Here is a 26,307-nt window from a genome sequence, read left to right on the forward strand (position 1 = left end):
TTTACTGTTAAAAGTTTCAGGTTCTAAAATTTGTCTTCTGAGTCGCTCCTGGACGGATTGCGACCAGAATTTGTTCAGAAAAGCACGCTCAAACTCACTGTACGTGGTACATACGTCAGCTTGACTGTATGCCCAGACAGCTGCATCGCCTTGGATGTAACCGACAATATATGAAATCTTTTTCCGGTCACTCCAAGTGCGTGGAAATGCGTTACTAAAAGATTTAAGAAAAATCACCGGATGAATGGTTCGTTTTTCTGGGATAAAAGTCTGAAATTGCCTGTGTTTCATTAAGCTTTCATCTTCCTTCGCATTGTGATATGGATTTATTCCACTGTAATTACTGGTATGTTCAGCTGGCGAGTAATTACGATAATGTTGCTGTGGTTTACCATGATAATAGCTTGTGTTTGTGTTTCCACATCGTGGTATGTGTTGTAGTCGTGGTGTGTTTTGTTCTTGTGTATTTGTCGTGTGCGGAATGTGTGTATCATACTCGAATGTATATTGGTTTCTGAACTGTACATTTTGACTGATATTTTCGTTACATTCAGACTGTAGTTGATCGGTGAATTGTCTCATGGGTGCAGTGACGGATTGTACTGCGTCACTGATCAGCTGTTTGTTATTAGTAATGTATTGCGCTACGGAGTCGTGCACAATTGTTGGTAAATTTTCACGTAAGCATCTATCAAAATGTTTGTCTTTGTTCTCAACCCAATCATGAAATTCTTTAGTAATATTTTGAAAATGAGCTGTGGCATCAGATTGTAAGATGTCAGTCAGGTGTTGTTCAACATTGTCAAATTTATTCTGTACGTCAGTAATTCGTTTTTCAAGGTTGTCATGTCCTGAAGGATATGTTTGAATTTGTTCAGTAAGAACTTCACACGTGACATTAAGATTTTTTAATTGTGTCTGTAAAAGTGCTACGTCAGTTGTAGTCTTTTCTTGTCTCGTATTAAGCTGGGAAAATTTAGTACTGAGTTCAGTCATCTGTTTGGTCAGTGTGGCGTCTATAAGTTCCACACGCTTACATAAAGTGTCATTACCTATCTTGATTGCTATGAGATCAGATTTGATTTCGTCATTTTGTGTTTTTAACTGTTCATTTTGTGTCTCTAATTGTGCCTTTAAGGTTGCCATGTTTTCGGCGTTCTGTTTCCTTATGGTTGCCATATTTTCTGCGTTTTGTTTCACTAGCATTTGTAACATGTCGGCAATGTTTACCGTTTGCAAGGTCTTTGCCCCCACCGCGTCATTAGACGTGACGTCATGCATTAACATGGGCTCTGATTGAGATTTTGAAATTTTTGTAGTGGACGGCCTATCGTCAAAATTTTCGTCAACACTTGCGTCAATGTTTGATGAATCGTCACTACCGGTTGCTGTCGTAAAGTCATTTTCTAACACTTGTCTCACGTCCGAGTCGGATTGCGTCTGAATAGTACGTCCTTGCTGTTCCATTTTTGCGTATTGTTTTCTAGTTATTACCATGCCACACGTGATATATGTTTCAAGAAAATTTTTGACACTGATTTTAAAATAAAATGTAGTTGAGCATGAATCGCTCGTAGCAACAATGGCTGTCTGTTAATTTAAAAATATAAGCTGAATTTGAGATTATTGGTAATGGCTGCTGGCCATGTTACATGATATCGTACAGAAGTCGGCCATATTGTACACTCGTGTATTGGTATTGTTGCATACGTTATTGTTTAGGGAAAAGTACTGAGAATGAAATTTATCACTGAAACTGTTATGCAGAAAAGAAACACTACAGAATTTACTGAAAAGCTAATACACTGAATTATACGTCTGGTCAAGCCTGCTAATGCAAAGATGCTGCGTCTTACCTTATTTTGCTGGAAGTTTCATTGCGTCTTCCCGCAAAATTTCAGAATTGGAAAATATCTTCAGATTTTGTTATCTCTCATACATTGACGTCCAGGTCCAGAAAGTTGATTTTTTACATGAAACAAAGAGAATAATGTAACAAATGACAAAATAACAAGTCCGACACGCAGTCGCCAATATAAAATAAATTAAATAAAAATATAAAATATATTGTTATTTTGATATTGATTATTCTATCTGTATGATGGTGATTGTGATTGCAATTGTATTTGCTTATCTGGAACGTGGACGTTTAATTATTCGGTATCAGACGCTTGACAATGGTTTTTTCGTAAAGGCAATGTTACTCGTAGTTGACCATGAAATAAAACTGAATAATCGGACTTCGTAATTAAATCGTTTCCAAAGACTGCTGCGGTAGGTGCGGACTCATAATCTAAATCTCAATATTACAATAATTTGCCAGCCATGCCAATACGTCGTACAGAGGTGATTGTCTACTAAACATAAAAAAGTTACACAGTTAGTTAAATCAGATATATTCAATGAATAAGCCTACAGTTCATAATCCTACTTACTTTTATAAATATAATTCTTTACAGAATCGAGTGCCTAGTGTGGTTGCAACTCGCAGTATTCTTCTATAACATGAAATATGGCGGTGTGCCAGACAATAAAATAAAATACGTGCTTCTCGCACCACTTCTACCAGAGCTCTCCCTTTCTTAATCAAACATAAAAGTAACGTAATTGTGCTTTTGTTTTATCAGCGACACAGCGCTGCAGTTGTGTGCCATAGGCTTTATTTATTTGTCACTGATTATTTATTTAATTAATATTTCGCGTTTCCGTGGAAACTCACGCTCGGCATGCAAATGTGCCTTTATAAATGGGAGATACGATACTGCGTGAAGAGTTTGACAGAGCACTGAAAGACCTGAGTCGAAACAAGAACTACTGACAGCCTTGGTAGACACAGTCCTGACAAAACTCTACCATCTGGTGAGCAAGATGTATGAGACAGGCGAAATACCCTCAGACTTCAAGAACAATATAATAATTCCAATCCCAAAGAAAGCAGGTGTTGACAGATGTGAAAATTACCGAAATGTCAGTTTAATAAGTCACAGCTGCAAAATACTAACGCGAATTCTTTACAGACGAATGGAAAAAGTGATAGAAGCGGACCTCGGGGAAGATCAGTTTGGATTCCGTAGAAATATCGGAACACGTGAGGCAATCCTGACCTTACGAATCGCCTTAGAAGAAAGATTAAGGTAAGGCAAACCTACGATTCTAGCATTTGTAGACTTAGAGAAAGCTTTTGACAATGTTGACGGGAATACTCTCCTTCAAATTCTAAAGGTGACAGGGGTAAAATACAGGGAGCAAAAGGCTATTTACAATTTGTACAGAAACCAGATGGCAGTTATAAGAGTCGAGGGACATGAAAGGTTGGGAAGGGAGTGAGACAGGGTTGTAGCCTCTCCCCGATGTTATTCAATCTGTATATTGAGCAAGCAGTAAAAGAAACAAAAGAAAAATACGGAGTAGGTATTATAATCCATGGAGAAGAAGTAAAACCTTTGAGGTTCGCCGATGACATTGTAATTCTGTCAAAGACAGCAAAGGACTTGGAAGAGTAGTTGAACGGAATGGACAGTGTCTTGAAAGGATGATATAAGATGAACATCAACAAAAGCAAAACGAGGATAGTGGAATGTAGTCGAATTAAGACTGGTGATGCTGAGGGAATTAGATTAGGAAACGAGACGCTTAAAGTAGTAAAGGAGGTTTGCTATTTGGGGAGCAAAACAACTGATGATGGTCGAAGTAGAGAGCACATAAAATGTAGACTGGCAATGGCAAGGAAAGCGTTTCTGAAGAAGAGGAATTTGTTAACATCGAGTATAGATTTAAGTGTCAGGAAGTCGTTTCTGAAAGTATTTGTATGGACTGTAGCCATGTACGGAAGTGAAACGTGTGCGACAAATAGTTTGAACAAGAAGAGAATAGAAGCTTTCGAAGTGTGGTGCTACAGAAGAATGCTGAAGATTAGATGGGTAGATCACATAACTAATGAGGAGGTATTGAATAGGATTGGGGAGAAGAGGACTTTGTGTCACAACTTCACTAGAAGAAGGGACCGGTTGGTAGAACATGTTCTGAGGCATCAAGGGATCACAAATTTAGCATTGGAGGGCAGTGTGGAGGTTTAAAATCGTAGAGGGAGACCAACAGATGAATACACTAAGCAGATTCAGATGGATGTAGGTTGCAGTAGGTACTGGGAGCTGAAGACGCTAGCACAGGATAGAGTATCATGGAGAGCTGCATCAAACCAATCTCAGGACTGAAGACCACAACAACAACAATAACCACGTGCGTGGTTTGGGCACAGGTTTGATTCGTCTCTTATGTCTCGCTCGCTGTCAGGACTACAATATTATTAATCGCAGCTAATGTCCAGGCAGAATAAATGCATGCTGTTATTCTAAATGCTGCTATGTTCTGTTGAGTGACCTCTCATTCCTAATTACAGATATATTTAGGTTTATCTGCTAATTTACTGCTGTCTCGACCGCGGCGAGCATTGGATACCATCTTGTCTAAATGGTTCAAATGGCTCTAAGCACTATGGGAATTAACATCGGAGGTCGTCAGTTCCCTAGACTTAAAACTAATTAAACCTAACTAACCTAAGGACATCACAGACATCCATGTCCGAGGCAGGATTCGAACCTGCGACCGTAGAAGCCGCGTAGTTCCGAACTGAAGCGCCTAGAACCGCTCGGCCACAGCAGCCGGCCATCTTGCCTAACAGGGATTTATGACCACTAAAGGAAGTTGTTGAAGGCGAGAGGAGAATTCTGCAGACGAATAGCCCGACGAATCTGATAAAAACTTGCATATATTGTTAAAAACAAGACATGGAAATGCGAGGTGCCCTTTTAAAAATTACGACATATGCACACACAGTTGATCAGCCTAGCCTGTAAAGTCTTTCTGCAGGGCATGACAAAAGAAACAAGTAATTGCAACATATACGAGGGTTTTTATAACTCGTCCAGCTCGTAACCATAGATAGAGTACATCCAGAGATTCGTCAAAATGATTAATAGTCCATGAGAATCTAGAATAATGAAACCCAGGCAGGGGCAGTACAAAGCACTGTTACAAAAGCATGGTTAGCGTCATCGATCCTGCCTATTGAAATGCAAACTGTTGCATTTCTACGGATTCCCGAACAAAATAGTCGCGTTTGCATTACAGTTGATGCGAAACAGTCTTAACCCGGTCTGTGAGGTCCATAGTTGCTACTAAGAAGAGGTAGCATGCACAGTGACATACAAATGCCGGCAAAGATTGCTCTATTGAAGATTATGAAGAGACAGCAACCAAGAACTGCAAAACACTGAGAACGAGACGGCTTGTCTCGTCAGTTTCGTTACCGAGTGCACAGCACCCACGTGTTTAGGAAAGTCTACGGTGATCTCTAAATGTCGGGGAAAATTAGTTTGATACTATTTAATTAATGACTAATTTCATCGACCTGCGGAATACGAAGGCGTGCAGGAACGTAAAGCGTCCGAATATTTGGTGTGGAAACTTATAAAGTTTTTTTAAATAAAACGAACGTTATTGAAATCCCACACTTTCATTCTTCATGACTACACACTTGCAGCCCTCTCCCGCAAGAGGGCTCCGCATTGTAGCGTGTACCATGGCAGTTGGTAACGTAACTACGTTCGGTGAATGAGGAAGAGCGTTCTGTAATCGAGTTTGAAGTTGGATGAGTTCGTCCACACATGGAGCACCCAATCTTTCAGCATGACAGACCACATAACAAGCGTTGCGACACTTGCAACAATCCAACACCCTGGATTCACCGTCATCGATCATCCTCCATACGGTCTCGATTTGGCCGCATCCGATTTTCATCTGTTTCTGAAACTTATAAAACACGTTTGAGGACTTCAGTTTGATACTGGTTAAGCGGTGCAAGCAGAGGTGGGTTTGTGGCTCCGTCAACAAAGGTAGAAATTCCACAGTGACGGTGTCAACAAATTGGTCTCTCATTGGGAGAAATGTTTTCGTTGTCAGGACGACTATGAAGAGACATAAATATGTAGACATAAAGAATAAATATGTACAATGTTAGTAACGTTTGTTTTATTCAAAAACATCAATTTTGACAGTAAAATTCGGAGGCATTAGTTTTCAGCGTGCTCTCATATTATTCGGAGCGACCGTTGACACACATCAAATGATCCGTAATTTTGCCTATAATCTAAACTTACCATCGGAAGTGCTAATTAAATTTTACTGGGACACTCTCTATTTGCCAGGAAAGCTGGACGCTTCGGCAGTCGTTCCTGCTGCACTTCTTGCGGTAGGCTAGAGTAAAGTATCTGCTCTACATTATGACGAGACAAATGCTTTGTGTAGTGAGCTTACTGCCCTCAATGCTCAGCTTAAGCTTATGTATTAGTTGACGAATTCTTCTTGTAGGAGCGGCCAAAGCTCATCATATTATTATTAATGTAAAGTGAAAAAAGTTTACAAAATTAAACAGACACGATTAAACCACAGATTTGTAAGTGTGGTTGTTGAACTACTTAAGCACACACTTACGTCTTGTTATTATTTGTACAACGGCCAGTATTACGAACAGACGGACGACGTTGCAATGGCTAGCCCGTTAGCTGCAGCTGTTCCAAACCTCTTCTTGGAGTATTTTAAAGGCATTGCTTTAGACACGGCGCCATTGAAGTCTAATTGTTTCTTTCGATACACTGACGACAAGTTCATCATTTGGCCTCACGGACGTGAGAAACTTGAACAGTTCTTGGATCACCTGAACGGCATTAACGGTAACATCCAGTTCACCACGCAGGTAGAAAAAAACTTAGCATTACCCTTCCTCTACGTTCTCGTCCACAGCAGACGAAATGCATGCCTTCGCCACAGCATTTGTAGAAACTAGCCGAGGCACCTACGTAAGGTCTTCGGGAAAATGGCTGTAACGAACATCAAATAAATGAAGTGATTTCAAGTAAGAAACATAGTGAGACCACAGACGAAGTATAGAGAAGCAAACTTGCTTTCTTGCCTTTCTGGTGCTCCGTGTCGAGCACGATAACCAGCTGCCGAAAAGAAACAAGATAAAATGGATTTTCAGGCCTCCGATTAAAATCCGTCATAAAGTGAGTTCAGTTAAAGTCGCAGCAGAACACCTGGGTTCTACAAGACACCATGCGATTATAGCCACTCTTACGTCGGGAAAACAGTACGCTTTGTGGAAGAACGCAGGAAGGAGCATGAGAGGTTTTATCGCCTACGCTAGTCCAAGAAATCCGCTTTAGCTGAGCATGCTTTAGAAAACGGTCACCGGATAAAATTTGATGAAACCTCTGTCATAGCTCGCACTAAAGGCTTCTGGGACTGTGTAATTAAAGAAACCATCGAAATAAAAATCACAGTAATGCCCTAAACAGACACGGAGGTCTGTAGCTCTTCGCGGGGTGGGATCCAAAGATAGCACGATTGAAGCAGGCTCATCGAACGCCGAGTCAACGAATGCCCATGTGTGGCGATGCCTCGAGCATCAGTGACGGCACAGTGTATGTAAGAGGTACCAGTAGCCCACTGGGAGGCCTACCACTTCACAATACCAAGGAGCGCTTGACGCGGCTGTAAACTTGAGAACTTTTTATTCAATGTTACCGCCCCCGCGAGGCCCTCCATTCTTACCTGACATGAACCTTGAACTGAGTGACAGGTATGGACCCCTAGCAATAAGTGGCACAGAAGTGAAGTATTGATTTATGGAAGGCTGTACAAATGTGATGGATAAGAAGATAGTGGCTTGTCTAGCGTGTAAGTGGGGTGTTGAAGGATTACATGGAGCTACAACAATCGGTATCACATGAATAGCTTTCAGAGCTGCTCATACGTAAAAATGCTGTCTGGAATTTTATGTACTGAGGTTAATGCATGTTCACACCATCCATCATACAGTTCGGATCTTCTAGCAATTATTTGAATATTAGCCTTGTAACACCTGTCTTCCACCCAGTAACCATAACATCCACCTATCCAAGAGAAAAGGAGCAATTCGATGATTTGTAGCTAGTGTTCAAAACAAACTAGTATTCAGAACTTCAGGTGTGGGTTGTCACAGATTCCAAGTAGTCGATTTCTATATGGAGAGAACTTGGAGAATAATGCTGCTTATTAAAAAAAAAAAAAAAAAAAAAAAAAAAGCACAAAATGTAAGTGTTAATGTTGTAATAAATTTTTATCCACGTTTTTTTTGTGTTATGTTCTAGCAAACCACCTTTCACTTCTAAGACGTGGTTTGTTTGTAAACCATTTTGAGTTATCCATATTTCTTTACATTGAATTTTTAACTTTAAGACGACCGCAAACGATAATAACGAGCCAGCCGGGGTGGCCGAGCGGTTCTAGGCGCTACGGTCTGGAACCGCTCGACCGCTACGGTCGCAGGTTCGAATGCTGCTTCGGGCATGGGTGTTTGTGACGTCTTTAGGTTGGTTAGGTTTAAGAAAGGGACTGATGACCACAGAAGTTAAGTCCCATAGTGCTCAGACCCATTTGAACCATTTTTTTGATAATAAAGACGGAATTACAATATTGTTTTTCTGTAAGTTTTCTCGTCGACAATGTGACGCCGGCCGTTGTGACCAAGCGGCTCTAGGCGTTTCAGTCTGGAACCGCGCCACCGCTACGGTCGCAGGTTCGAATCCTGCCTCGGGCATGGATGTGTGTGGTGTCCTTCGGTTAGTTAGGTTTAAGTAGTTCTAAGTTCTAGGGGACTGATGACCTCAGATGTTAAGTCCCATGGTGCTCAGAGAACTTTGAACCATTGTTTGAACAACTTTTTTGACAATGTGACACAACAATCTCTAAAATTTCATTGTCATTTGTACTTCTAATAGCAAACAGTTCTGATTTTTCATCTGTAGTTAACAGTCATGGATACTTGAAATAAAAGAAAACCTGTTGACCCCTTGACTAGAACAGCTAATCTCTGTTATTAGAGAGAGTGAGCAAGGAAGACCTCAGCGTTAGTTAGCGAATGAGTTTAATTCAGGAAGAAGTCAGATACAGAATACGACTGCAAATCGCAGCAAGAATATTAAGGAATGGGAAGAAAATACGAAACAAAAATTCAAAGAAAAGACGGTGTCAACGATTTGAGGACGTTAATAATGCTGTTTTAGAGTAGGTCAATAGAGCGCGTACCAAAGGATTTCCTATTGGTGGACCGATGGACCGACGGTACAGCAAAAAGCTCTTAAATTTGCTACTAATCTTGGAATTCCTAATTTCAATGCAAGTATTGGCTGGTTGGACCGATTTCATATTCGACGCAGTATTGTTTTCCGAGCAGTCGATGGAGAAAGTGCAGAAGTTAATTTAGATCTTGTACCCGACCGGAACCTGAGACTTAGTGTAATTGCAAGTGGTTACTGTGACAATGACATTTACAACACGGAAGAAGCTGGTCTGTTATTTAAAACTATTCCAGACAAAACACTAGGCGGCAAAACAGCGAAACAAAGATTGACGATCGGTTTTTGTTTTAACCTTTGCGTTGAAAAAGAAGAACCACTACTAATACATACAGCAAATTGTCCACGGTGCTTCAAAAACAGTGATATTTCAGTTTGATAGTGGTTAAGCGGTGCAAGCAGAGGTGGGTTTGTGTGCAAAAAAACTCCATGCATGACGTGTGACAATTTCCGTTCTAGGCTGAGTAACTTAAATTCAAAAATAAGCATTCAGAAACGTAAAGTTTTACATTTCGCAGATAATGAACCGTGTCATTGCAATGACAAGCTATCAAATGTGGAAGTAAAATTTCTTTCCTGCCAACACAACATCTTGTGTTTAGCCTCTTGATCAATAACTTTCCGGTCTTTTAAATTAAATTATCGAAGGAAGCTTCTGCGTTCCCGAGTTGCGAAAATGGACAGAACCGCGTCCGTGTGCCACCTAGCTAAATCTGTGACCGTAGGTGACGCTGTCAGCTGGCTCGAAAGTGAGTCGAACGAAGTGTAAAACGAAACAATGCTTCATTAAATCTGGTTTTCTGTCTTCACAAAATGTGGACACTGGAGAAGTAGAAGGTAGCGATAAATCCATAAACATCTTCAGTCACCTGTGCGATGCTGCCAATATTGAAGTGGACATTTCTACAGTCAACCAAGGAATTGAATGCTTCAACATTGCTGATACTTGGGAAGATGTCGTTACGGAAATGAACTCAGATCCTCAGTGTAGTAACAGCCAAAACAGTGATAGTGAATATGACGCAATTCCTGTAGAGGCAATCCCATTAGGCGATGCCTTACATCAGATTGCTAGACGTGAGTCCCTTGCTTCTGAGCTTTCCAACCAGAAACCGATGTACTTACTATATATGAGGTGGAAAAGGAATATGAGAATGTCATTGTAAAGAAACGCATAAAAAGTGTGTGCAGATGCAAAATTACGCATATTTTACTACCTAAACGATTAAATAAGTACTGTATTATTATTATTATTATTATTAGGGTTATTAATACATTACAAGAGCATATTTTTCAGTTTAGCAATTTTTGTCATTGATTGTGTTTACATGATTACGTTCAGAATCACATTTTACCTTGATCACCCTTTAAGAAGACCACCTCTCCAGACGACCACTTTCTCACAAAAATTCACGTGTTCGGCTTAAGAGGTTTCACTGTATATGGAAAATACTGACAAGAAGAAGGGACAGGACGGTAGGACATCTGTTAAGATATCAGGGAGTAACTCCTATGGTACTAGTGGGAGCTGTAGATGGGAAAACTGTAAAGGAAGCTAGAGGCTAGGACACCTCCAGCAAATAATTGAGGACGTAGGTTGCAAGTGCTACTCTGAGATGAAGAGGTTGGCACAGGAGAGGAAGTCGTGGCAGGCCTCATGAAACCAGTCAGGAGGCCGAAGGAAAAAGGAGGGAAAATTTTAATGGTGCCGTGGAGGGTAGAATGAGGCAGCCGATACCCCATTCCATTTTCCAGTAGGAGTCTTTTAAACAGGAGAATATTCGTCTTTTTTGTGCTCCGATAAGAGAATTTTTCCGCTGGTTACATAGAACGGCCATATGCTTCCCAGACCGAACAGCAGTATGTTGAATTTAATCGCTCTAAATAGTAATTTCTAATTCTTAACGCCAACTAGGTTCATTATTAGAGCTAGAAAGAAAATGCTATTATGAAAAGGATAATGAATGTTTTGATGTACCGGGTGATCACAAAGTCAGTATAAATTTGAAAACTTAATAAGCCACGGAATAAGGTACATAAAGAGGTAAAAATTGACACACATGCTTGGAATGGCATGGGTTTTTATAAGAACAAAGAAAAGTATTGTTAGACGCTTGAAAGATCTCTTGCACGCGTCGTTTGGTGATGATCTTGTGCTCAGCCGCCACTTTCGTCACGCTTGGCCTCTCAGGTCCCCAGACCTCAGTCTGTGCGACTATTGGCTTTGTGGTTACCTGTAGTCGCAAGTGTATCGTGATCGACCGACATCTCTAGGGATGCTGAAACACAACATCCGACGCCAATGCCTCACCATAACACCTGACATGCTTTACAGTGCTGTTCACAACATTATTCCTCGACTACAGCTATTGTTGAGGGATGATGGTGGACATATTGAGCAATTCCTGTAAAGAACATCATCTTTGATTTGTCTTACTTTGTTATGCTAATTATTGCTATTCTGGTCAGATGAAGCGCCATCTGTCGGACATTTTTTGAACTTTTGTATTTTTTTGGTTCTAATAAAACCCTATGTCATTCCAAGCATGTGTGTCAATTTGTACCTCTCTATCTACATTATTCCGTGATTTATTCAGTTTTCAAATTTCTACTGACTTTTTGATCACCCGGTATTATGTGACTGACTTTACACACAAAAGGGGTATATTTTTCTGAAAACTATGAATAAAGATGGTAAATAATTCAGTATAACAACATCGGATGATTTTGGAAACTGTTTGTCCTGAGATATTAAATAATGTTTTTTTTTTTCTTTTTCTTTTTTTTCCGTGTCGTACAAACAGATGAAGTTCGATGGCGATGGTTGTCGAGTAGGTGTATTCGTGCAAACAAAAGGCCACATGTCAAGTTTCATTTTTAAGTGCCTCAGGCGCAGGAGTTTCCGACGATAAAAGAAAATCTCCAGATAATCTGTTGGAAGAGAAGAAGTGAGATTTCTTGTCGAATGCGCAATACTTTATTTGTGCCGTGACATTGTGACATCTGCAGGCGGTCTTCAGTGAATACCCACAGTAGATGCAAAACACCTGTTGTATGCCGGCCGCGGTGGCCGAGCGGTTCTAAGCGCTTCAATCCAGAACCGCGCGACTGCTACGGTGGCAGGTACGAATCCTGCCTCGGGCATGGATGTGTGTGATGCCCTTAGGTTAGTTAGGTTTAAGTAGTTCTAAGTTCTAGGGGACTGATGACCTCAGATGTTAAGTCCCATAGTGCTCAGAGCCATTTGAACCATTTGAACCTGTTGTATCCCTTACTTAAGAAGCTCTATATTTTCTCGCATGACGTAATAGATTGTATCACTCACATTTTCCAGCTTTTAATGCATGTTAAATGAAGTTCTTATATCCTCTTTTTATTAAGAAAACTCGGATCCCGTTCCACGGATGGTAGGAAGCCGGTTTTTCTTCATTCACTCGCGCGTGTCACGCTAAGCAATATCTTTAACCTTTATCAATAGCAACAGCACTTACGCTCAGCAGTACTCATGGTGTGACTTTAAGTAGATGGCAGTGAATTTGTAGGAAGTACCTTGACTTTTGTGCGCAAGATTCAGAAGTGTCTCCTAATTATTGAAAAAAAAACAAAACAGATCAGCAAATATTGAGTGAGTGTGACGGTGAGAAGTGTGAAACTTCCTGGCAGATTAAAACTGTGTGCCCGACCGAGACTCGAACTTGGGACCTTTGCCTTTCGCGGGCAAGTGCTCTACCAACCGAGCTACCGAAGCACGACTCACGCCCGGTACTCACAGCTTTACTTCTGCCAGTACCTCGTCTCCTACCTTCCAAACTTTACAGAAGCTCTCCTGCGAACCTTCGCAGGAGAGCTTCTGTAAAGTTTGGAAGGTAGGAGACGAGGTACTGGCAGAAGTAAAGCTGTGAGTACCGGGCGTGAGTCGTGCTTCGGTAGCTCGGTTGGTAGAGCACTTGCCCGCGAAAGGCAAAGGTCCCGAGTTCGAGTCTCGGTCGGGCACACAGTTTTAATCTGCCAGGAAGTTTCATATCAGCGCACACTCCGCTGCAGAGTGAAAATCTCATTCTGGTGAGAAGTGTGTTGGAAGTTGTTACTGTATTTCTGAATCAGTATAGAATGAACGAATGGAGAATGTGTCGGGACTCATTCCCATGTGGTACTGCATACGTGTCTGGAACTTAGTCTACGACACTAGTAGTCAAACTGATTATCAGTATCTGAGCAGCCCCCGTTTGACTTTCACGATAAGGGTCACTATGCCGAAGTATATGTTATCCTAATTATCTTACATTATGTTGGCAAAACAAACAAAATCCAGCCACTTTTTAAATAGCAAGGGCAAATTCGTGCTGAAGAAGCACTCGGTATACAGAAATGTACAAGAGGACATACTCAGAGGGGAAGTAAGGGGGGAAGGGGGGGAGGGGGGGGAGGGGGGGTAACAAAACACGCCTGCTACAGTTTTATACAGACTATTTTCGTCCGAGCTTCAGTTATAAGACAACTATATATGGTGCTGCAAAATGCCGTCAGTTTTTGCAAAAGAGAAATCTACATCTACGTCAAAATTTATACTCTGCAAACCAGAGTGAAGTGTATGACAGAAAGTACTTTCCGCTATACCAGCTATTACATCTTCTTCCCGTTCTACCCAAGTATAAAGCACGGGAAGAAAGACCATTTAAATGCCACTGTAGAGGTGTAACTAACTTAATTTTTTCCCCACTATCGCTACGAGATTGATGAACTGAGTGTTGTATGTTTCTAGAGAAAGTAATTAAAGCCGTTTCTTGAAACTTTGTAAGTAGGTATCTTAGGATAGTTTCCGCCAATCTTAAAGTTTCTGCCAGTTCAGTTTCGTCAGCTTCTCTGTGACATTCTCCGACGAGTCTGGCAAACCTGTGACCATTCGTGCTGCCTTCTCTGAATACGTTCAATATCCCCTTGTTAGTATCATTTGGTATAGGTCCCAGGCACTTGAACAATATTCTAGAATCTACATCACAATAAAGTGCCTGTCAGAGGGTTCAATGAACCACCTTCAAGCTGTCTCTCTACCGTTCCACTCTCGAAAGACGCGAGGGAAAAACGAGCACTTAAATTTTTCTGTGCGAGCCGTGATTTCTCTTGTTTTATCGTGATGATTATTTCTCCCTATGTAGGTGGGCTGTTTCCGCAATCGGAGGAGAAAACTGGTGATTGAAATTTCATGAGAAGATCCTGTCGCAACGAAAAGCGCCTTTATTTTAATGATTGCCACTCCATTTCACGTATCATGTCTGTGGCACTATATCCCCTATTTGGCGATAATACAAAACGAGCTACCCTTCTTTGAACTTTCTCGATGTCATCCGTCAGTCCCACCTGATGCGGATCCCACACCCCACAACAATACTCCAGAATAGGACGGACAAGCGTGATGTAAGCAGTCTCTTTAGTAGACCTGTTGCACTTTTTAAGTGTTCTGCCAATGAATCGCAGTCTTTGGTTTGCTCTACCCACAACACTATCTATGTGATCGTTCCAGTTTAGGTTATTTGTAATTGTAATCCCTAAGTATTTGAATTTACAGCCTGCCGTTTACGTGACTTACCACGTAATCGAAATTTAGCGGATTTCTTTTAGTACTCATGTGAATAACTTCACAATTTTCTTTATTCAGGGACAATTGCCACTTTTCGCACCATACAGATATCGTATCTAAATAATTTTGCAATTCGTTTTTTTCTTCTGATGACTTTACAAGACGATAAACGACAGCATCATCTGCAAACAATCTAAGAGGGCTACTCAGATTGTCTCCTATGTCGTTAATGTAGATCAAGGACAATAGAGGGCCTATAACACTTCCTTGGGAAACGCCGGATATTACGTCTGTTTTACTCGATGACTTTCCGTCTATTACTACGAACTGTGACCTTTCTGACAGGAAATCACGAATCCAGTCGCACAACTGAGGCGTTACTCCGTAGGCACGCAGTTTGGTTAGAAGACGCTTGTGAGGGACGGTGTCGAAAGCCTTCGGGAAATCTAAAAATATGGAATCAATTTGGCATGCCCTGTAGATAGCACTCGTTACTTCATGAGTATAAAGAGCTAGTTGTGTTTCACATGAACGATATTTTCTGATTTGGTGCTGACTATGTGTCAATAAATCGTTTTCTTCGAGGTAATTCGTAATGTTCGAACACAGTATATGTCCCAAGACCCTACTGCAAATCGACGTTAGTCATATGAGCATGTAATTCACCTGATTACTCCCATTTCCCTTTTTGTGTATTGGTGTGACTTGAGCAATTTTCCTGTCTTTAGGTGCGGCTCTTTCTGTGAGCGAGCCGTTGTATATAATTGCTAACTATGGAGCTATTGCATCAGCATACTCTGAAAGGAACCTGACTGGTATACAATTTGGACCGGACGCCTTGCTTTTATTAAGTGATTCAAGCTGTTTTGCTACACCGAGGGTATCTACTTCCATGTTTCCCATCTTGGCTGTTGTTCTTGATTGGAATTCAGGAATATTTACTTCGTCTTTCTTGGTGAAGGAGTTTCGGAAAACCGTGTTTAATAACTCTTCTTTAGTGGCACTTTCATCAGTGACTTCGCCGTAGTTATAGTGCAGTGAAGATATTAGCTGCGTCTTGCCACTCGTGTGCTCTATGTATGACCAGAATCTTTTCGGTTTTCTCCCAGATTCCGAGACACTAGTTCGTTGTGGAAATTATTACAAGCATCACGCATTGAAGTACGCGCTATCTTTCGAATTACTGCTAAACTTTGCCAGTCTTGGGGATTTTGCGTCCTTTTAAATTTTGCATGCTTTTTTCGTTGCTTCTGCAACAGCGATCTGACCCGTTTTGTGAACCATGGGGGATCAGTACCATCACTTATTAATTTATATGATACATATCTCTCAATTGCCGTAGATGCTTACTCATTGAAATCATTTCACATATTTTTTACGTTTACAAGATCAGAACAGAAGGAGTGGAGACTGTCTCTTAAAAAGGCGTAAGAGCATTTTTATCTGTGTTTTTAAATATATCTACTTTTTGTCTCTTTTTGATGGTATAGGGTGTGCTCAGATGGAAACCCAGTTCTAACCAAAGAAGGGAAAGCAGAAAGGTGGAAGGAGTATATAGAGGCTCTATACAAGGGCGATCTACTTGAGGACAATATTATGGAAATGGAAGAGAATGTAGATGAAGATGAAATGGGAAATACATCTACATCTACATCTACATCTATACTCCGCGAGCCACCTTACGGTGTGTGGCGGAGGGTACTTATTGTACCACTATCTGATCCCCCCTTCCCTGTTCCATTCACGAATTGTGCGTGGGAAGAACGACTGCTTGTAAGTCTCCGTATTTGCTCTAATTTCTCGGATCTTTTCGTTGTGATCATTACGCGAGATATATGTGGGCGGTAGTAATATGTTGCCCATCTCTTCCCGGAATGTGCTCTCTCGTAATTTCGATAATAAACCTCTCCGTATTGCGTAACGCCTTTCTTGAAGTGTCCGCCACTGGAGCTTGTTCAGCATCTCCGTAACGCTCTCGCGCTGACTAAATGTCCCCATGACGAATCGCGCTGCTTTTCGCTGGATCATGTCTATCTCTTCTATTAATCCAACCTGGTAAGGGTCCCATACTGATGAGCAATACTCAAGAATCGGACGAACAAGCGTTTTGTAAGCTACTTCTTTCGTCGATGAGTCACATTTTCTTAGAATTCTTCCTATGAATCTCAACCTGGCGCCTGCTTTTCCCACTATTTGTTTTATGTGATCATTCCACTTCAGATCGCTCCGGATAGTAACTCCTAAGTATTTTACGGTCGTTACCGCTTCCAATGATTTACCACCTATGGCATAATCGTACTGGAATGGATTTCTGCCCCTATGTATGCGCATTATATTACATTTATCTACGTTTAGGGAAAGCTGCCAGCTGTCGCACCATGCATTAATCCTCTGCAGGTCCTCCTGGAGTACGTACGAGTCTTCTGATGTTGCTACTTTCTTGTAGACAACCGTGTCATCTGCAAATAGCCTCACGGAGCTACCGATGTTGTCAACTAAGTCATTTATGTATATTGTAAACAATAAAGGTCCTATCACGCTTCCCTGCGGTACTCCCGAAATTACCTCTACATCTGCAGATTTTGAACCGTTAAGAATGACATGCTGTGTTCTTTCTTCTAGGAAATCCTGAATCCAATCACAAACCTGGTCCGATATTCCGTAAGCTCGTATTTTTTTCACTAAACGTAAGTGCGGAACCGTATCAAATGCCTTCCTGAAGTCCAGGAATACGGCATCAATCTGCTCGCCAGTGTCTACGGCACTGTGAATTTCTTGGGCAAATAGGGCGAGCTGAGTTTCACGTGATCTCTGTTTGCGGAATCCATGTTGGTTATGATGAAGGAGATTTGTATTATCTAAGAACGTCATAATACGAGAACACAAAACATGTTCCATTATTCTACAACAGATTGACGTAAGCGAAATAGGCCTATAATTATTCGCATCTGATTTATGACCCTTCTTGAAAATGGGAACGACCTGCGCTTTCTTCCAGTCGCTAGGTACTTTACGTTCTTCCAGCGATCTACGATAAATTGCTGATAGAAAGGAGGCAAGTTCTTTAGCATAATCACTGTAGAATCTTAAGGGTATCTCGTCTGGTCCGGATGCTTTTCCGCTACTAAGTGATAGCAGTTGTTTTTCAATTCCGATATCGTTTATTTCAATATTTTCCATTTTGGCGTCCGTGCGACGGCTGAAGTCAGGGACCGTGTTACGATTTTCCGCAGTGAAACAGTTTCGGAACACTGAATTCAGTATTTCTGCCTTTCTTCGGTCGTCCTCTGTTTCGGTGCCATCGTGGTCAACGAGTGACTGAATAGGGGATTTAGATCCGCTTACCGATTTTACATATGACCAAAACTTTTTAGGGTTCTTGTTTAGATTGTTTGCCAATGTTTTATGTTCGAATTCGTTGAATGCTTCTCTCATTGCTCTCTTTACGCTCTTTTTCGCTTCGTTCAGCTTTTCCTTATCAGCTATGATTCGACTACTCTTAAACCTATGATGAAGCTTTCTTTGTTTCCGTAGTACCTTTCGTACATGATTGTTATACCACGGTGGATCTTTCCCCTCGCTTTGGACCTTAGTCGGTACGAACTTATCTAAGGCGTACTGGACGATGTTTCTGAATTTTTTCCATTTTTGTTCCACATCCTCTTCCTCAGAAATGAACGTTTGATGGTGGTCACTCAGATATTCTGCGATTTGTGCCCTATCACTCTTGTTAAGCAAATATATTTTCCTTCCTTTCTTGGCATTTCTTATTACACTTGTAGTCATTGATGCAACCACTGACTTATGATCACTGATACCCTCTTCTACATTCACGGAGTCGAAAAGTTCCGGTCTATTTGTTGCTATGAGGTCTAAAACGTTAGCTTCACGAGTTGGTTCTCTAACTATCTGCTCGAAGTAATTCTCGGACAAGGCAGTCAGGATAATGTCACAAGAGTCTCTGTCCCTGGCTCCAGTTCTGATTGTGTGACTATCCCATTCTATACCTGGTAGATTGAAGTCTCCCCCTATTACAATAGTATGATCACGAAACTTCTTCACGACGTTCTGCAGGTTCTCTCTGAGGCGCTCAACTACTACGGTTGCTGATGCAGGTGGTCTATAGAAGCATCCGACTATCATATCTGACCCACCTTTGATACTTAACTTAACCCAGATTATTTCACATTCGCATTCGCTAATAACTTCACTGGATATTATTGAATTCTTTACTGCTATAAATACTCCTCCATCATTGGCGTTTATCCTATCCTTGCGGTATATATTCCATTCTGTGTCTAGGATTTCGTTACTGTTCACTTCCGGTTTTAACCAACTTTCCGTTCCTAATAATATATGCGCACTATTTCCTTCAATAAGAGATACTAATTCAGGAACCTTGCCCTGGATACTCCTGCAGTTTACCAATATTACGTTAACTTTTCCTGTTTTTGGTCTCTGAGGACGGACGTTCTTTATCAACGATGATACTGTCCTCTCTGGTAAGCCGTCAGGTATTTTATCGTTTCGCCCAAGCGGGGGTCCCTCTAACCTAAAAAAACCCCCGTGTGCACGCCACACGTACTCTGCTACCCTAGTAGCTGCTTCCGGTGTGTAGTGCACGCCTAACCTGTCTAGGGGGGCCCTACAGTGCTCCACCCAATAACGTAGGTCGATGAATTTGCAACCATTATAGTCGCAGAGTCGTCTGAGCCTCTGGTTTAGACCCTCCACACGGCTCCAAACCAGAGGACCGCGATCGACTCTGGGCACTAAGCTGCAGATATTAAGCTCAGCTTGCACTCCGCGTGCGATGCTGGTTGTCTTCACCAAATCAGCCAGCCGCCGGAAGGAACCAAGGATGGCCTCAGAACCCAAGTGGCAGGCGTCATTCGTTCCGACATGTGCTACTATCTGCAGCCGGTCACACCCAGTGCGTTCAATAGCTGCCGGAAGGGCCTCCTCCATATTACGGACGAGACCCCCCGGCAAGCACACCGAGTGCACACTGGCATTCTTCCCCGATCTACCCGCTATTTTCCTGAGGGGCTCCATAACCCGCCTAACGTTGGAGCTCCCTATAACTAATAGGCCCGCCCTCTGTGACTGTCGGGACCTTGCCGGAGAATCGGCCACTGGCCCAACAGGCGAGGCATCCTGTGGTGGCTCGGAAACGATGTCATCACCACTAGGAAGCACCCCGTACCTGTTGGAAAGGGGTAAGGCAGCTGCCACGCGGCCAGATCCCACCTTCGCCTTTCGGCCAGGCACGCGCGAGCCCACCACTGTCCGCCATTCACCCTGGAGTGATGGCTGACCGGTAAGATGCTCACTGCCGGAAGACGCAGCGACATCAGGGGTTCCATGTGATTCCAAGGCCACCGAAGTAGGCATAGGTCTCACCACAGTTGCCCCAACGCCACTACGAGCCGACGCCTGCGCCTCGAGCTCGATGAGCCTAACAGACAAAGCCTCCACCTGCCCCCGAAGAGTGGCCAATTCTCCTTGCGTCCGCTCACAACAACCACAGTCCCTACACATGACTATGTTTACCCTACTCTATACGGTGACAAATTCCCAAGATAATCTTCTGATGAGCTACTCTGATAATCAAGAAACACTCACTGAAATACGAGACGCGAAAACTACGCTAGGTTTTCCCAGAAAAACTATTTAAAAGCTAAGCGCAGCAAATAAGTACAAAAACGCTTTATACAAACAGTACTCGCTGCTGCTGGTGCTCTCGCTCTGGCTGTCACAAGACAACTGCGTGAAGAGTTTGACAGAGCACTGAAAGACCTAAGTCGAAACAAGGCTCCGGGAGTAGACAACATTCCATTAGAACTACTGACGGCCTTGGGAGAGCCGGTCCTGACAAAACTCTACCATCTGGTGAGCAAAATGTATGAGACAGGCGAAATACCCTCAGACTTCAAGAAGAATATAATAATTCCAAACCCAAAGAAAGCAGGTGTTGACAGATGTGAAAATTACGGAACTATCAGTTTAATAAGTCACAGCTGCAAAATACTAACACGAATTCTTTACAGACGAATGGAAAAACTGGTAGAAGCTGACCTCGGGGAAGATCAGTTTGGATTCCGAAGAAATATTGGAACACGTGAGGCAATACTGACCTTACGACTTATCTTAGAAGAAAGATGAAGGAAAGACAAACCTACGTTTCTAGCATTTGTAGACTTAGAGAAAGCTTTTGACAATGTTGACTGGAATACTCTCTTTCAAATTCTAAAGGTGGCAAGGGTAAAATACAGGGAGCGAAATGCTATTTACAATTTGTGCAGAAACCAGATGGCAGATATAAGAGTCGAGGGGCATGAAAGGGAAGCAGTGGTTGGGAAGGGAGTGAGACAGGGTTGTAGCCTTTCCACAATGTTATTCAATCTGTATTTGAGCAAGCAGTAAAGGAAACAAAAGAAAAATTCGGAGTAGGTATTAAAATCCATGGAGAAGAAATAAAACTTTGAGGTTCGCCGATGACATTGTAATTCTGTCAGAGACAGCAAAGGACTTGGAAGAGTAGTTGAACGGAATGGACAGTGTCTTGAAAAGAGGATATAAGATTAACATTAACAAAAGCAAAACGAGGTCATGGAATGTAGTCGAATTAAGTCGGGCGATGCTGAGGGAATCAGATTAGGAAATGAGACACTTAAAGCAGTAAAGGAGTTTTGCTGTTTGGGGAGCAAAATAACTGATGATGGTCGAAGTAGAGAGGATATAAAATGTAGACTGGCAATGGCAAGGAAAGCGTTTCTGAAGAAGAGAAATTTGTTAACATCGAGTATAGATTTAAGTGTCAGGAAGTCGTTTCTGAAAGTATTTGTATGGAGTGTAGCCATGTATGGAAGTGAAACATGGACGATAAATAGTTTGGACAGGAAGAGAAAAGAAGCTTTCGAAATGTGGTGCTACAGAAGAATGCTGAAGATTAGATGGGTAGATCACATAACTAATGAGGAGGTATTGAATAGAATTGGGAAGGAGTTTGTGGCACAACTTGACTAGAAGAAGGGGCCGGTTGGTAGGACATGTTCTGAGGCATGAAGGGATCACAAATTTAGCATTGGAGGGCAGCGTGGAGGGTAAAAATCGTAGAGGGAGACCAAGAGATGAATACACTAAGCAGATTCCGAAGGATGTAGGTTGCAGTAGGTACTGGGAGATGAAGAAATTTGCAAAGCATAGGGTAGCATGGAGAGCTGCATCAAACCAGTCTCAGGGCTGAAGACCACAACAACAACAGGGTGTTACGGTATTTAGGCTAGTAACAACTGCCTTGTGGTCGCTAATCCCTATAACCGCCATGATACTCCTTATTTGTCCAGGATTATTTGTTGCTAAGAGGTCAAGAATGCTTTCGCAACCATTTACGCTTCGAGTGGGCTCATGAACTAATTGTTCAAAATAATTTTCTGAGAAAGCATTCAGTACAATTTCGGATGAGGTTTTAGGCCTGCCGCCGGCTTTAAATTTATTATTTTTCCAGCATATCGAGGGTATATTAAAGTCATCACCGGTTATACTTGTATGATTGGGGTACCTATTTGAAATGAGACACAAGTTTTATTTGAACTGTTCAGCAACTGTATCTCCTGAGTCGGGGAGGGGGGTCGGTAAAACGACCCAATTAATAGTTTAGTCCGATTGTCAAGTATAACCTCTGCCCATATTATTTCCTTCAATTTCACTGCAAGGTAAACTACTTCTGACAGCAATAAATACTCTTCCACTAACTGTATTTAATCTGTCCTTTCTGAACACTGTTAGATCGTTTGAAAAAAATTCGGCTGAACTTATTTCCGGCTTTAGCTAGCTTTCCGTACCTATAACTATTTGGGCTTCAGTGCTTTCTATTAAGGCTTGGAGCTCTGGTTCTTTCCCAACAAAGCTACAGCAATTTACAACTACAATACCGACTGTGTTTTACGTGCCCCCTTTTAGATGGGAGCCCTTCCTGTGGTTTCCTGAGAACCTCTAACCTAAAAACCGCTTCCTGTGTGTAGTGGACTCCTGAACTATTAAGCAGAACCCGGAAACCCACCACTCGATGGCGCAAGTGAAGGAATCTGCAGCCTACACGGTCATAGAACCGCTCGAGCCTCTGATTCAGACCCTCCACTCGGCTGTGCACCAGAGGACCACAGTCGGTTCTATCGACGATGGTGCAGATTCACCAACTCAGCTCGCATCTGCACACAGCAGTCACAGTTCCTATCCATTATTGAAGTCGCTCCTGTTTGAAGCTCGTAGAAATATGTAACAAACGAACGGTGTACTCAGGTTATTAGCAGCACGAACTCGAGGTGCTCTCTCACTGACGGTCTAACCGACACTCGAATGGCTCACATGGGTGCTTTGTAAGGCATCTCCTTTGTAGAATGACCGCATTTCCCTAATAATCCGTACTAATATTATAAACGCGAAATTAACTGTGTGTGTCACGTTTTCACGACGAAACCGCTTGATCTGTTTCGATGGTATTTGGTATGGAGATAGCTTGAACACTGTGGAATAACATAGGCTGCTTTGGAAAGTTTGTAGTACAAGATACTTACTGATTTGAAGAATATTTTGCTAATTAGGGAAAAATATTTACTCTTTCAAAAAAGCTACTAAGTCTTCGACTTTTGATCTTTATGATACTTGTGAAAATGCTTTCACTGAGTCATACGTGGTACGTGACGATTAAAAGTAGGGAATACCTTCTTCAGCGTGGTTAATCCATACTTCCACACTACTTGGTATATAATGTACACGTTATATAATGTACAGCTACTTCAAATAGCACGATGTACAGACGCGAGCTCCTACCCATACTGTTCGGCAACGACGTTGCACATGTCAACATATCGTTCACTAGGATAGCTTGGAAGGGGTGGAGAGCTGTGCTAACGCAAACAGTGCATGGGGGCTTAATTATATAAATATGAAATGCAAATACTTTTTAATTTTTAGTCGCTGTATGTCCGATTACGAAGTCTCGTAAACGGTTGGCCCTGACTAGTTTTAGTACGCAATCTGACTGCATAGAACAACAACAAAGAATGAAATGAAAGTTTTCGTTAACACAATTAATTAATTAAGTCCCCAGCAACTATAAAACATACGAAACCAAAGCACAGGTATAACTGTTCTGTGGGTGGAAGTATGACTCAACGTAGACATCTGGCACGGTTCTTCTTCAATAAGGCAAGAAATTTCAAATACCATTTATACTGAAGTGATAAAAAAAATTAGAAATACTATAATTGCGCAAGAAAACCAGAATTACACTCTAATACAAGAACACAAGCCAGATGCTTTGTTGACTGAACCTCTAATGACGCATTATTCAGGACATTGAAATAATGAGAAAAAAAAGAAAAGGAGTTTTGTTACCTTCATTTATATTGATGAAAAGCACTCTGATCATTACAATATCTCCACACCGACTCGCTACTACCACATCTCAACAAGAACTGACTACTGCCACATCTCGACAAGCACTGCACTCCGCTACTTCTCAACAAAACTGCCTACTACGAGTTCTCAACAAGCACTGCCAGTGGAGGCGGCTGAATAATACTCTTTGGCGCAATCTCTGGCGCTGTGGCTCAGTGTAGCCACTTTTCATATGCCCCTCCTCCACGGGCCAGAATTTGATGGTATTTTTGCCAGCATTGGTGGTGAAAATACCACCAAATTCGTCCACAAAAATACAGACAAAAATAAAAGATAATATTAATACGTAAATATCACATAATTAGATAAAATTTTGGCTTTGCACTGACCTTTCAATAACCTAATATATAAAATACAGTAAGCAATACAAATTCCTTCATACATGAGACTTTACATAATAGTTTACACAATACACAAAAAATCAGTTTATACAAATGTTCACATAAAATGCTTTCAATGATTAAAAAAAACAAGTAGTTGATAGTTCCAGCAGTAGCACCCAGCAATGATCAACAGGTGCAAATACCAACAAGTGACATCATTTTAGTAGAAGCAGTTCCATCAGTGGCACCCAGCAATGTTGAACAGGTGCAGACACCAACAAGTGACATCTTTCAGCAGAAGCAGTCCCATTAGTGGCACCCAGCAATGTTGAACAGGTGCAGACACCAACAAGTGACATTACGTCAGTAGAAGCAGTTCATTAGTGGCACCCAGTAATGTTGAGCAGGTGCAGACAGCAAGAAGTAACATCATTTCAGTAGAAACAGTTCCAACAGTGGCACCCAGCAATGTTGAGTAGGTGCAGACACCGACAAGTGACATCATTTCCATAGAAGTAGTTCCATCAGTTGCACCCAGCAGTGTTGAACAGGTGCAGACACCAACAAGTGACATTATGTCAGTAGAAGCAGTTCCATTAGTGGCACCCAGCAATGTTGAACAGGTGCAGACACCAACAAGTGACATCATTCAGCAGAAACAGTTCCATTAGTGGCACCCAGCAATGTTGAGTAGGTGCAGACACCAACAAGTGACATTATTTCAGTAGAATCAGTCCATCAGTGGCACCCAGCAATGTTGAGCAGGTGCAGACAGCAACAAGTGACATCATTTCAGTAGAAGCAGTTCCAATAGTGGCACCCAGCAATGTTGAACAGGTGCAGACATTATCTCAGTAGAAGCAGTCCATCAGTGGCACCCAGCAATGTTGACAGGTGCAGACACCAACAAGTGACATCATTTCAATAAAAGCAGTTCCATCAGTTGCACCCAGCAATGTTGAACAGGTGCAGACACCAACAAGTGACATTATCTCAGTAGAAGGAGTCCATCAGTGGCACCCAGCAATGTTGAACAGGTGCAGACATCAACAAGTGACATTATGTCAGTAGAAGCAGTCCATCAGTGGCACCCAGCATTGTTGAACAGGTGCAGACACCAACAAGTGACATCATTTCAGTAGAAGCAGTTCATCAGTGGCACCTAGCAATGAAGAGCAGGTCCAGACAGCAGTCCATAATATTCATTATCACTAATCACACTGTTCATCAGAGTTTATAAGCAGAAATTAAACATGTCCTAGTGGCACCAATCATGTAGAGAAAGTGCAAGTAACAGTCGATAATATTCACTATCACTAATCACACAGTTCATCAGCAGAAATTAAACATTTCTAAGTGGCACGCATTGTGTTGAACAAGTGGAGGTAACAGTCCATAATATTCACCATCACTAATCAGACAGTTCAGGCATGAACAATAGTTTGAATGCACACACAATTGCTTTTACAAAATTATTGTCAATGCTCTACACTAAACACACAAATTATAACAAATACACAAATGATATCAGATAATTGTCATATTACTATTACAAATGCACAAATATCAGTAAACCTGTAATATTTATGGGTGTCAGTGCAAGCCACAACAAACAAGTAAAATAATATTTAGAAGATAGGTCGGTACTAATTTGGGTTTGGGAAAGGAAAACACACAAAACACACTCACTCATCTTTCGTCCACATTAGTGCTACTGTGTAATTGAATAGTGTTAACTGTGTAAATGCAATTCTGTAAAAATTTG

Source organism: Schistocerca americana, chromosome 3 (assembly GCF_021461395.2).
Source record: "Schistocerca americana isolate TAMUIC-IGC-003095 chromosome 3, iqSchAmer2.1, whole genome shotgun sequence".
In the NCBI taxonomy this organism is placed as follows: domain Eukaryota; kingdom Metazoa; phylum Arthropoda; class Insecta; order Orthoptera; family Acrididae; genus Schistocerca; species Schistocerca americana.